This window comes from Cyanistes caeruleus, chromosome 6 (assembly GCF_971803275.1).
Source record: "Cyanistes caeruleus chromosome 6, bCyaCae1.hap1.1, whole genome shotgun sequence".
Classification (NCBI taxonomy): Eukaryota; Metazoa; Chordata; class Aves; order Passeriformes; family Paridae; genus Cyanistes; species Cyanistes caeruleus.
This window is the reverse complement of record NC_141706.1, coordinates 58,886,763-58,897,323: the sequence shown is the minus strand read 5'-3', so window position 1 is coordinate 58,897,323 and position 10,561 is coordinate 58,886,763.

Below are 10,561 nucleotides of genomic sequence, written 5' to 3'. Positions count from 1 at the left end.
CTTGTGGATCATTCTGCCTTATTAATCAGGGAAAATAATTGGCTTGCTTCTCATGAATGTCCTTCAACTCCAGCACTGGGCTTCATGCTGAGCCAGTTCTGGGAACCAATTCTGCAGTTAGGAACACACATTCCTGCTGAAGTCAGTGGCTTCTACTTTCCATCAGGCAAGGTGCTGGCTCTGAAATTCCTTGCAGTTGCCCTGCAATTTCCTGAGGAAGCTGAGTCCATGCATGATTTTGTGGGCTTGTAAGCATTTCATAACTTAATAATAGGTCAAATTAATTCATTTTTTTGCTCTGCCTTTACTCTTTAGAAAGATGGAAGTTATTTTTTAAAAATAAAGCATTGCATATGCTATATGTGGGAAGTGGTGATTTCTAGCTATGGACTGAGGGGACAAATTTGTATAATTTATAACTGTATAATAAATAATGAGTCTGATGCCTATGTTACTTTGATTTTATACAAGTCTAAAAGTGGAGTCCTGAAGCCAGGACTCAGCCCAAATATGTTGTCACTCCATTGCAGAGCTACAAAACAGTGGAAAACAGATCCTTAGTTAAACAAGAGAAGTTTCTTTAACTTTATTTTTCAATTCAGCTTAGGAGCCAGGCTGTAAATCCATTGCATGATTCAAACCTATCACTTTTGCACCAGAAGGTAGGCTGGGGTAGGTGTGGAGTCCTGGACAGGAACCAAGAACTGGCAAGACTTCAGGAAAATACCTGCTCATCTGAACTGCCTCAGGGCAGCTACCCTCACTTGTCCCAGCTGATGAGCTGGTCCTGAAGTCACAAGGCAGCACCAAACCTGCAGCATGCTGCTCTTTGCCTCCAATTTCTTTGACAGACATGAGTGCAAGGCAGGATGAAGTCTGTACTGTCTCAGCACTGTGAGTTCAGAGAAGCAGAGGTTGCTGCTGACTTGCCAGTTTTCAGCCTTCCTCAAACATACCCACATTAACGCAGCTCTGCTGCCTCGAGGGGCTGAGATGTTTGAGCTGGATTCACAACACAAGCATTCAAACACAGAATATGGGCAGGGTGAAAATCCAAACCAAACAACAGCCACACAAATTGCCGAGGTGCAGCTGTCCAGATGATACTTGTGTCCAGCAGGTACAGACTCCAGCAACTGCAGACTCTGAATAGGAGGGAAGGTGAAGCCCTCTGCTCTGTGCTGCTGGGGATGCTGTCCCAGGAAATGGCGAAACATGGCAGACTGGACCTGTCTGCAAGGAGCCCAGGACAGACTGCTCCCCAGTACACAGGCACAGACCCTCTCCTTCACAGCCTCTCACACTCAGACAGAGACATGTGTGATTTGCCCCCATGGGCTTATCCATCCTGACACCCTTGGGCTGTTCTGTCCCCACCCACTGCTGGGGATATTGTCCCCACTTCCAATGCAGCTGCCCCCGGGTGCTTGCGCCCCTCACTGTCTCTTGCTGTGCCCACACATCCACTGCAAGTTCCAGGAGCTCCTCAAAGGCCTGGTCCTCCCTTTGTGCCAGAGGGACAGTCAGTATCTCCACTGCTGGCTGCAAAGTCTATCCTGATGTTTCCATGCTTAAATAAGAGAAAACTCAGGCTCCTTCACTGCAGGAAGAAGGCTCCCTGGACAAGGGAAGAAAATATCACTATTCCTGTTCTCCTTCCAACGAACCCTTTCATTACAAGTACTAGCAGACCCATCACTGTAGCACACAACAGGGAAAACCATAGGTTTAGATGCCAACCAGAAATTTTCTAATCTCATGAATTTCACACTTTTCATCTCCCTGACCATCCCTCCAGTTGCAGGACCAACACTGCAGCTGGACTCCTTTGTCTCCATGTATGAGAGGGACTTCAGTGGGTTTGCCTTACCCTGGGAAGGAAGATCTTTAGGACCATGGCTCCCCATCCCCGCAGCAGCTCCCCATCCCTGGGGCTGGCCACTGCGTGCTTTCCCAGTGAGGTTACACAACGGCTGTGGGGAGCGGCGTGTTAGGACAAAGCGTGTGAGTCACCAAAGGTACCAGAGTCTTACATAACCCCCAGCATACATTTTTGGAGTACACTTCATCTGAAGGGGTTGTCAGGAGCCCTGACTAAAGTGACAGCCTGGGAGGAGCAGGGCAGAAGAGAGCTAATACTTCTGCTCTTTTTCCTTCTCTCCTTATATTTGATCCTCCTGGTAAGACCTTCTCCAGATCCAGGAGGCCTTGGTCAGTCAGAGGATCAGGGCAGTCCTGGTGTGTCCCACGGTGTATTATGATATCTTCCCCAGGATGGGCTTCACTGTGGTGTTTTGGACAACCAAACCACAGATGAACCTCAGATCTACATAAACAGAATTAATTTACCTCTAAATCCTCTGTCTTCTGATTCTGACTTTGCCTTCTCTACCAGCTAAGCCTGCATAACCCCATTTTTCCTTCTCTGCTCTTCTCTGAGCTGGTATCATGAGCCTTTCCTTGGATTTCTGCCATCCCATCTGTATAAGCTCTGGGTTTACTGGAGTACAGCAACAGCAGGGCTGACAAGATACGTCTGAACCCCCTTGCACAGGACCCATGTCAGGATCTCAGCAGGGTCTACTGAGCAGAAGGACTTTGTTTGGCTTGCAATAAGTGCTGCTCATTGGCAAAGAGGGACACAACCCAGCTTCCAGCCTGGGAGTGTGGCACACTCAGAGGTGTAGTTTGGGAGAGTGTAGGTGGGGATCAGAAGAGTTTCCAAGTGATGGGGTTCTGATTGCTTTAACTGTGAACTGAATACATCTTCCAGTTCCCACATCAAATCTCATGGTGCGGCCAATATTTCACGTTTCAGGTTCAACTAAAGTTTCATCAGACAGCTCTTCTGGCTCCAAGACAAACTCTTTAGGCAAATCCAGGACCAGAGGAGTGTGAAAGGTTATGGCATTAGCTTCTTGTGTAGGGGAGAAAGTGGCAAATGAAGGAATGTCTCATTATGAGTTGGATAATTTTTGCATAAGCAAACCTTTAAGAAGGTCTTGGCTCCCTCCCAACATGGAAGGGGAGCACCGCCTGCAGCCACTGTATTATGGGCTCCCCTGATGGCTGAGGTTTTCTGCAGGGCAGCAGAGCATAGCTGCTGTGGAGGCATCCAGCAGAGCCAGGGACTGACTCACCAGCAGCCAGGAATGATGACACATGGACCGGGAAAAAAAGGGACACAGCTTGGAGCTGGACTTTGCAGAGCAGTGTCTCCTGTGGACACCAATATGGGCTGGCATCTTTGCAGGAAAGCAGGGACTGGCCCCTGGTTCAGCTTCCTCTTACCCTGCTGGGGTGTTCTCTCCATGGAAAAGGGTTTCAGGGTTGAGCTTGGAGGCTTCATGGATTATGTAATGTATGGAACATGTTCCCAGCAGATGCCTCTTCCAGACACGTCATTCTGGGGCACCCTGTGCAGCACCTTTCCCCCACAATGCTCAGAGGCAGTGGGGAGATTTGAGAGCTGTCTTTCACAGGTGAAAAGCCCCTCTGTTTCTAGTCAAAAGGACCCAAAGGTCTCCCACACACTTGAATGCCATGAATTCAAGTTCTGTACCTGCGTATTTCCATATTTCACAAGCACAGGCCAGCCCAGCAGGCATTACTCATTCTGGTGAGCCCAAAGGGGCCATGTGAAAGAGCCATCAGCTTCCACAGCTGGAGGGAAATGATGCACTTGGCAGTGCACCCCATGGCTGCAGAATGAAATGTGAGTGTGCACATCAGCACTGGGCACCCCTGCTTCCCTGGACAGCCTGGCTTGGGAGGAAGCAGGGCTGAGGACTGGCAACCTCCTCACTGTGATGGGGCTGCCTGGACAGTAGTCTGGGGCAGACAGGGGCTCAGATGGCAAAATGCCACCACACCATATGGGGCTGATTGCTGTGGCTCTTGCCTCACACCTCTGCTGGGCCAAGCAAACTCATCAGGGGAGTCGGCCCTTTGGAGTGCTTCAAGTTTTGACAGCCCAAGGCGTGTCCCAAAACAGGACAGCCAGGTGCTCCTGCTACAGAGCAGGGAGGGATAGCTCCAGAGTCAGGACTCCCCTTCCCTGTAAAGCAGCTAATCTTAACTGGGTACATGAGTGTCAACAGGTGCTATGGAGGGAAGAGGGACGAGGGGATATTGGTGCAGCTGGAGGAAGTATTTATAGCTGCTTTTTAAAAAACCCTGTATAGATCACATCTCTGTTAACATATGTAACACAATCGGGAACCTGAGCTTCTCGTGATCCCATGGCTGCAGGATTTCCTGTGGAATCCTCTACGGGCCACAAAAACAAGCTAAAAATAAATGCATTAAAAAGAGACACATACTGAAACATGTGCGTGCCCGCGCCTCCTCTTTGGCCAATGAATTGGATAGCGGAAAACAAAGTAGGGAAGGGGACAGTACCTGGAAAACCCTCTGCAGTAACTCCTCTGGTGGGACACAGACCTCCAAAGGGCTGCAGGCATGCAAAGCTGAGAACATGCACTGTTGGTAGGGGTTTCAGGAGTTCCAAACACAAGCAGGGGTTATGGAAATGTTATCCATCAGAAAAGAGCAGAAACAGGTTGGGATTCCCCCAGCTGGACAGCAAACGTGGAGAGCTTGTCTCTCTCCTGTGCAGGCTGGCCCTCAGCTCCTGCCAGCAGCCACACACAGCCCCAGGCTCTGGAGAAGCTGACCTGCACATGTGGCACTCCCATGTGTTTTAGAAAAAGATGCAGAAGTCATACTTTCTTGTGCACTGAGAGATGGAAGAGGACACCAGTTAATCCTTCCCAGCTACTCAGCTCCTGTCAGGCTGGCCAGCAAAAGGCAAGAAGAGGGCTTTGGCACTGTTGTGATGCTCATGGGTCAAGCCTTACAGGTAGCCCCATCACTGCTCTGGAGTATCTCTGAAGTCCCCATGGGCACAACAGCTTGTCACTGCCACATCCCCACATTTGAAATCACGGCTGAAATAGGATGCAGTTTTGCTCAGGAGGGAGCAGGGGGGAGAAGACAGGACCTGGAGATGGTGACAGCATCACCTGGCAGCTCAGCTTCTCACCCTCCCTTGGACTCCCCAGGGTACCAGGACACCTCCTCCCCTCCGATGGGCAAAGCCTCCTGCTGCTGTCTGAATCACGCATTCCTGACACCTGCATTCACTGCGTAGGATCAGCCATTAGAGGGATACATCGTTAAGAGCTTGTGGGAGCTACAAAGGTATTTGGAAGGGGGATAGTGAGATTCCCTGAGCCCGAGCTTCCTACCCTCTAATTGCCCAGGGCTGTTGGGATTCAGTCGGTACTTTCAGCAAAAACCCTGCAGGCAGCGGTGATGGAAGGCAGATCTTTCTGCAGATCAACTCATTCTCTGCCTTTCTTCCAGCACTGTCGTGCTGCACAGCAGCTGCCTACCCTGCACACTCCTGGATGGACTCTTGTCAGGAAGATGTGCTCCTGGCTGTGTCCAGCCTGTGCTTTTTGTGGTATCCCTCCACACAGGGGTGCTCCATTCCCTGTCCCGTCGCAAAGCTGCCTCCTGCAACCCACACAGAGGCAAAAGCATCCCCTACAGCATGGAGAGAGGGGAGATACTCTGGTACCTCTCTGGCCTTATATCAAACCCTCTCTCTTGCTAGGGGGGGGCAAGTAATGTGATTAGTAAGAAGGCACCTTAGTTGAGCTGCTTTGGCATATGTTCCCTTCCCCCAGCACTCTGCTATTAGCTGGCAGAGATGAAAAGCTGTGCAGAGAGACAGCTGGAGGTGTCAAAGATGTCACCTGCAAGCTGCTCTTTGTGGGGATGGGGATGGGAATGGGGATGGGTGAGAGCAACCAGCTGGAGGAACCAGAGCAGCCTCCTACCCCAGGGGAATGTGGTCAGGGTTGGGGTTGTTCAGCCTTCTCCCACCCCGTGCCCACTCTGCATCCCCACCTCTGGCCCCATTTCTGCCTGCATCCCCATGGCTGCAGGGGGATGAGCTTCTGGCACGGTGGGAGTGTCTCCGTGTGCAGGGGCAGTGGGAGGGAATGGGGCTGCTGCAGCACAAGTGCTGGGGGGCTCTAAATGGATTTCCTGCCATCACCAGTAAAACTCCCTTCCCAATAGGGTGCCTTGTGCAGAACGAGCTACAGATGTAAGAGTTGACCTGTTTTTAACTTTTTTGGAGTGAATTTTATGCAGTTCCCAAGGAAATGAGGCAACCATTGAGAAATAAATAGTTTTAACTATTCTGTGCTGGGGGGAAAGAAGTCTACAGGGATAAAGGCTGTTGGTGTCTACTTCTGTTCGCAGTGTTTGGAAGTCAGACCCTGTCTGCTTGGTTATTTCTGGATATGCAAACTAGAGAAGAGTAAGATAAGGCCCTTCATGTCTAGGCCAGCATCATCTCTCATCATCTTACATGCTTTAACCTCTCTGGCTCTGATACATCCCCTGTCACAGCATGTGCAGCCGTTCAAAGCACTTCTTTCTGCAGAGCTGCTTTTCCTGGCTTGTTGCTGTGACAGGTTTTCTTTGTATCACTTCCCTGGCTCCTCTTTCCTCCTTGCATCCAGGAAAAAGTGATCTGCCTTTTACAGGAAGGCCCTTTATAACATTTGCACATCAAACCTGAAGTGCCAGCCAGAGACTGAGTGCTCCTTTGTGTCCCAGCAAACAATCTTCTTCCTGCAGAGGTATTTCTTCCTCACAAAAAAGTTCTTCCAAACACCCCATCTTCTTTTCAGGCCTTCTTAAACAACCTTTCATTAAACTTTAAACATTAAGCAAATCTAGACACTTGCAAAGTCCCACTTGCTGCTGCAGCCATGACCCTCCTGTGGGTCTGAAGCACCCCTCAGCCTCATACATGGCTGCCCCACACAGGTGTGGCCTTTTTTGGGTTTTCCTGGCCTGCAGCAGTTCTGTGAGCCTTGAGTAGCCTCAAGGAGCTTCTTGAGCACACTTTGAAACCAAATCAGCCCAGCCTCTGCCATCACCCTTGTTGAATGTCCTGCTTTCTCAGCAAGAAAATTGAGGTGAATCAGCCCCAAAACACCCTCCCACCCTGGGCTGATATGCTCAGAATAGCACTCAAAAAAGCACAGTGCTATTAATACAGAAGGGAAGGGAAAATGATTGTTTTTCAGAGATGGATTTGGGGTTGTTTGAATAAGAAAGGCTTACTTGGAGTCGGTGTATGGCATCATGGCTGCTGTGGAAGCAGACACATGAGTTACACCTCTCCCTATCCCAGCTGGATGGACTAAACAGAATCCAGTCCTCACAGGACTGCAAGGTTGGGGTTATTTTTCTGTAGAATTCTGATGTAGAATTAACCATGAAGGCCCACAACTTCTCTCCATCCCAGTAAAATCAAATTCCTATGAAGCTGGAAACCTTGATTAACAGCCTGTTGGGAGAGACAAATCCCTGGGGTCTTACTGTATATCCAGAAGACACTGCTCCAGGGTAAATGAATGCTTCATTTTGCTCTGCTAAAGAGAGAAAGAACTGAGCTGTTTTCAAGGAAGCCTACAGATTCACAGGAAAAACTAGGAAAAAAAAGGTAGTTCCTTTGGAAGTCATTTTCTCTTAAGAAGTTCTGTCTGCATTTTTTATTAATGATACAACACCCTGGATGTGTCAAAAAAATATGAGAATACATTTCCTGGTGGGGAGCTCCAGCCTTGCAGAGTCAGGCAGTGCAGCTGGGCTGTCATTTGCTTCTTGGAATTTCATTTCCTAATCAACACATCCATGAAATGACTGTATTTTCAAAGCTTAGTTTCCAGAGCTGCTGTGATCAAAGACTGGGGAGGTGGGGGGAAAGCAGGGAGGGGGAACCTGACATCCCCATCAGCAGCCCAGCACAGAGAAATTGCCTGCCTGAGAAAGCCTAAACAAAGGATGGTTTAAGGCCCTGACCTGGCTTTAACGTTTCAGAGCCAAACAAGAAAATAGGGATGCAGAGACCCAACTCTGATCATATTCCTGCTTTGGTAAAAAAAAATAGAAATCTACTTCTTAGAAACATGGGGACTACCTTGAGATTGGCAGGATCTGGCTGTCCCCTTCTGGGGTGGGAATGTGATGGAGAGCCCTGGAGCAGAGAGGAGGAGCCTGCAGGGACCCTCCTGAGCCACCCTGTGCTGCTGAGGGTGACAACAGTCCCTGTCTTCACCCTATCCCTACAAACAGCATCCATCACCCAGGTCCAGGATCATACCTCACCCACCTTTTTGCCTTTGGTGTCCAGCTGGTCCCATGGAGAGGCTTGTTGCCACCCAGCATTTCTGTGAGCATCTGATCTTACAACTGTCAAGCAAGAGGAGCTCAAACACATTAAAATGGCCCAAATCTGACCCAGACAATCAGGTTTTTGCTTCTCTGACACCTGCAAGGCCATAAGTTCACTTGTCTGGCAGACACCTTAAAGCCTTCCCACAAGGAGGTTATATTTATATTTGAAGAATTTAGGAAGACTGAGAAAAAATAATTCTGTGAAAACACACAGATTCCTCTGTTGTCTTCATTTATCAGGAAAAATGGATGTGTACTCACTGACAATTTGCAGAGGATTTTTGGGTAGTGGCTTTGCCTGTCCTTTCAGCCTGCGTGGCAGAGTTACATGGATGCAGTCAGATGCCAACGACAAGATTTTGGACAGCTCAGCATCCACCAACCCATCCCACCGCCCTGCACCACCTCCCTCACTGCCCCAGCAAAGCCAAGATGCTCAACCCTTCTTCCCAGGACCGGCTTGAGGCAGGATCATGTGGGGAGCTCTCCCTTCCTGTGCTGCTGATACTCTTTTGCTGTGAGCAACATGATTACAGAAAAATAACATCACAGGAAAATGAAGAAAAATAAATGGATTCTTAGATTCACCCCATTGGACCACTGAGCAGGAGCTGGATGGTGTTGCCATCAGTTTTATTTTCTTTGTGGCTCCCTGCAGCTCTGGGTATGTCCATGCTAACAGAGCTTTTTAGAGGTGTTTAATTACAGCATCCTGGGTACCAGAAATGCAGATGGAGGAGAGGCCATGGTGCTGCATATGGTGAGTCACTGCTATGAGAGAGAGGGGACCATCTTCTTCCCAGCACACATCCCGTGCTGGAGGGGGAAATCTGAACACCCAAGATCATCAGCAGGACAGAGTAGGCATCCATGCAGGCAAAGTAGCAACTGGCTGTGTGTGCAGGATCTCCTCACATGACATTTGGGTAACTGCAGCTGGTGAAATGGCTCATTACAGGACATGTTACTGGGAATGACTCAGGTAACACACAGATGTGGAGATGAGGTAGTTCGTTCCCACAGGTAAAAGTGCTGCTGAGGGAAGCAGGCTGAGTGTGGCCTGAATATTTCCTCCAATGATGTAAAAGGCATCACTTTGCCTTTAAAGCATGTGCACTGAGATTACATGGACCAGGGTTTTAAGAGCATCCTAATGACACAGGTTGGAGAATATAAAAAAGGCAAGTTCTCCCTGAGTGTGACATGGATGTATCCATGGACCATGTGTGATGGAGAGGCAGCTGCAGCTCCCCCCCCCCCACCCCTCTGTCTCTCAAATATTGACAGTACTTTCAACAAAGCATTATTTTCACTATCCTCATGCCCTTCCCCTTCACATGGCTCCCCACTATTTCCTTGCAGAGAGACATCTCCATCACTGCAGTGACTGAGCTGCCCTAGGGCAGGGGGTGTCAAGGCAGTCACTGTGCCAGCTCCCTGTCCCAAGGCTCCGCACATCTCTTGGGGCCCCGCAGCAGCTGTGACCCCAGCAGGGGCAGGTGCGAGGCCGGGAACTCCCTTTCCATCCAACACAGGGAATTTTGCACTTATTCCCCACAAACGTGCATCAGGCAACGTGAGCTCAGCGGGTGTTGGGAGGGAGAAGTCCAGCCCTGGTAGATCTGCGGCCAAACAATATTCAAGCGGGTGAAAATTGCAAGGAGGAGGAATTTTTTTGAGGGTGCTTTTCCTTTTTTTCTTTTTCCCTTTGTGCTTTTCTTTGCTTTCTTCTTTTTGTTTGTTTGTTTATTCGTTTGGGTTGTTTTGGTTTGTATTTTTACTCTCTTTTCTCCCTCTCGTCCCCCCGTGTCCGTCACCGCCTCGGGGCCGCTTTGGGCCGGCGCGCGGGCGCCCCCCGGCGGCCACTTCGCTCCGGGCAGGGCCGGGGCCGCGGGGTCCCTCGCCGGTGTCCCCCCTCTCCGGGATCCCGCATCCCCGGCACCCCTGTATCCCCGGCACCGGCACCCCGCATCCCCGGCACCCCGCATCCCCGGCACCGGCACCCCGCATCCCCGGCACCCCTGTATCCCCGGCACCGGCACCCCGCATCCCCGGCACCGGCACCCTGCATCCCCGGCACCGGCACCCTGCATCCCCGGCACCCCTGCATCCCCGGCACCGGCACCCTGCATCCCCGGCACCCCTGTATCCCCGGCACCGGCACCCCGCATCCCCGGCACCCCGCATCCCCGGCACCGGGATCCCGCATTCCCGGCACCGGCACCCCGCATCCCCGGCACCTCTGTATCCCCGGCACCGGCACCCTGCATCCCCGGCACCCCTGCATCCCCGGCAC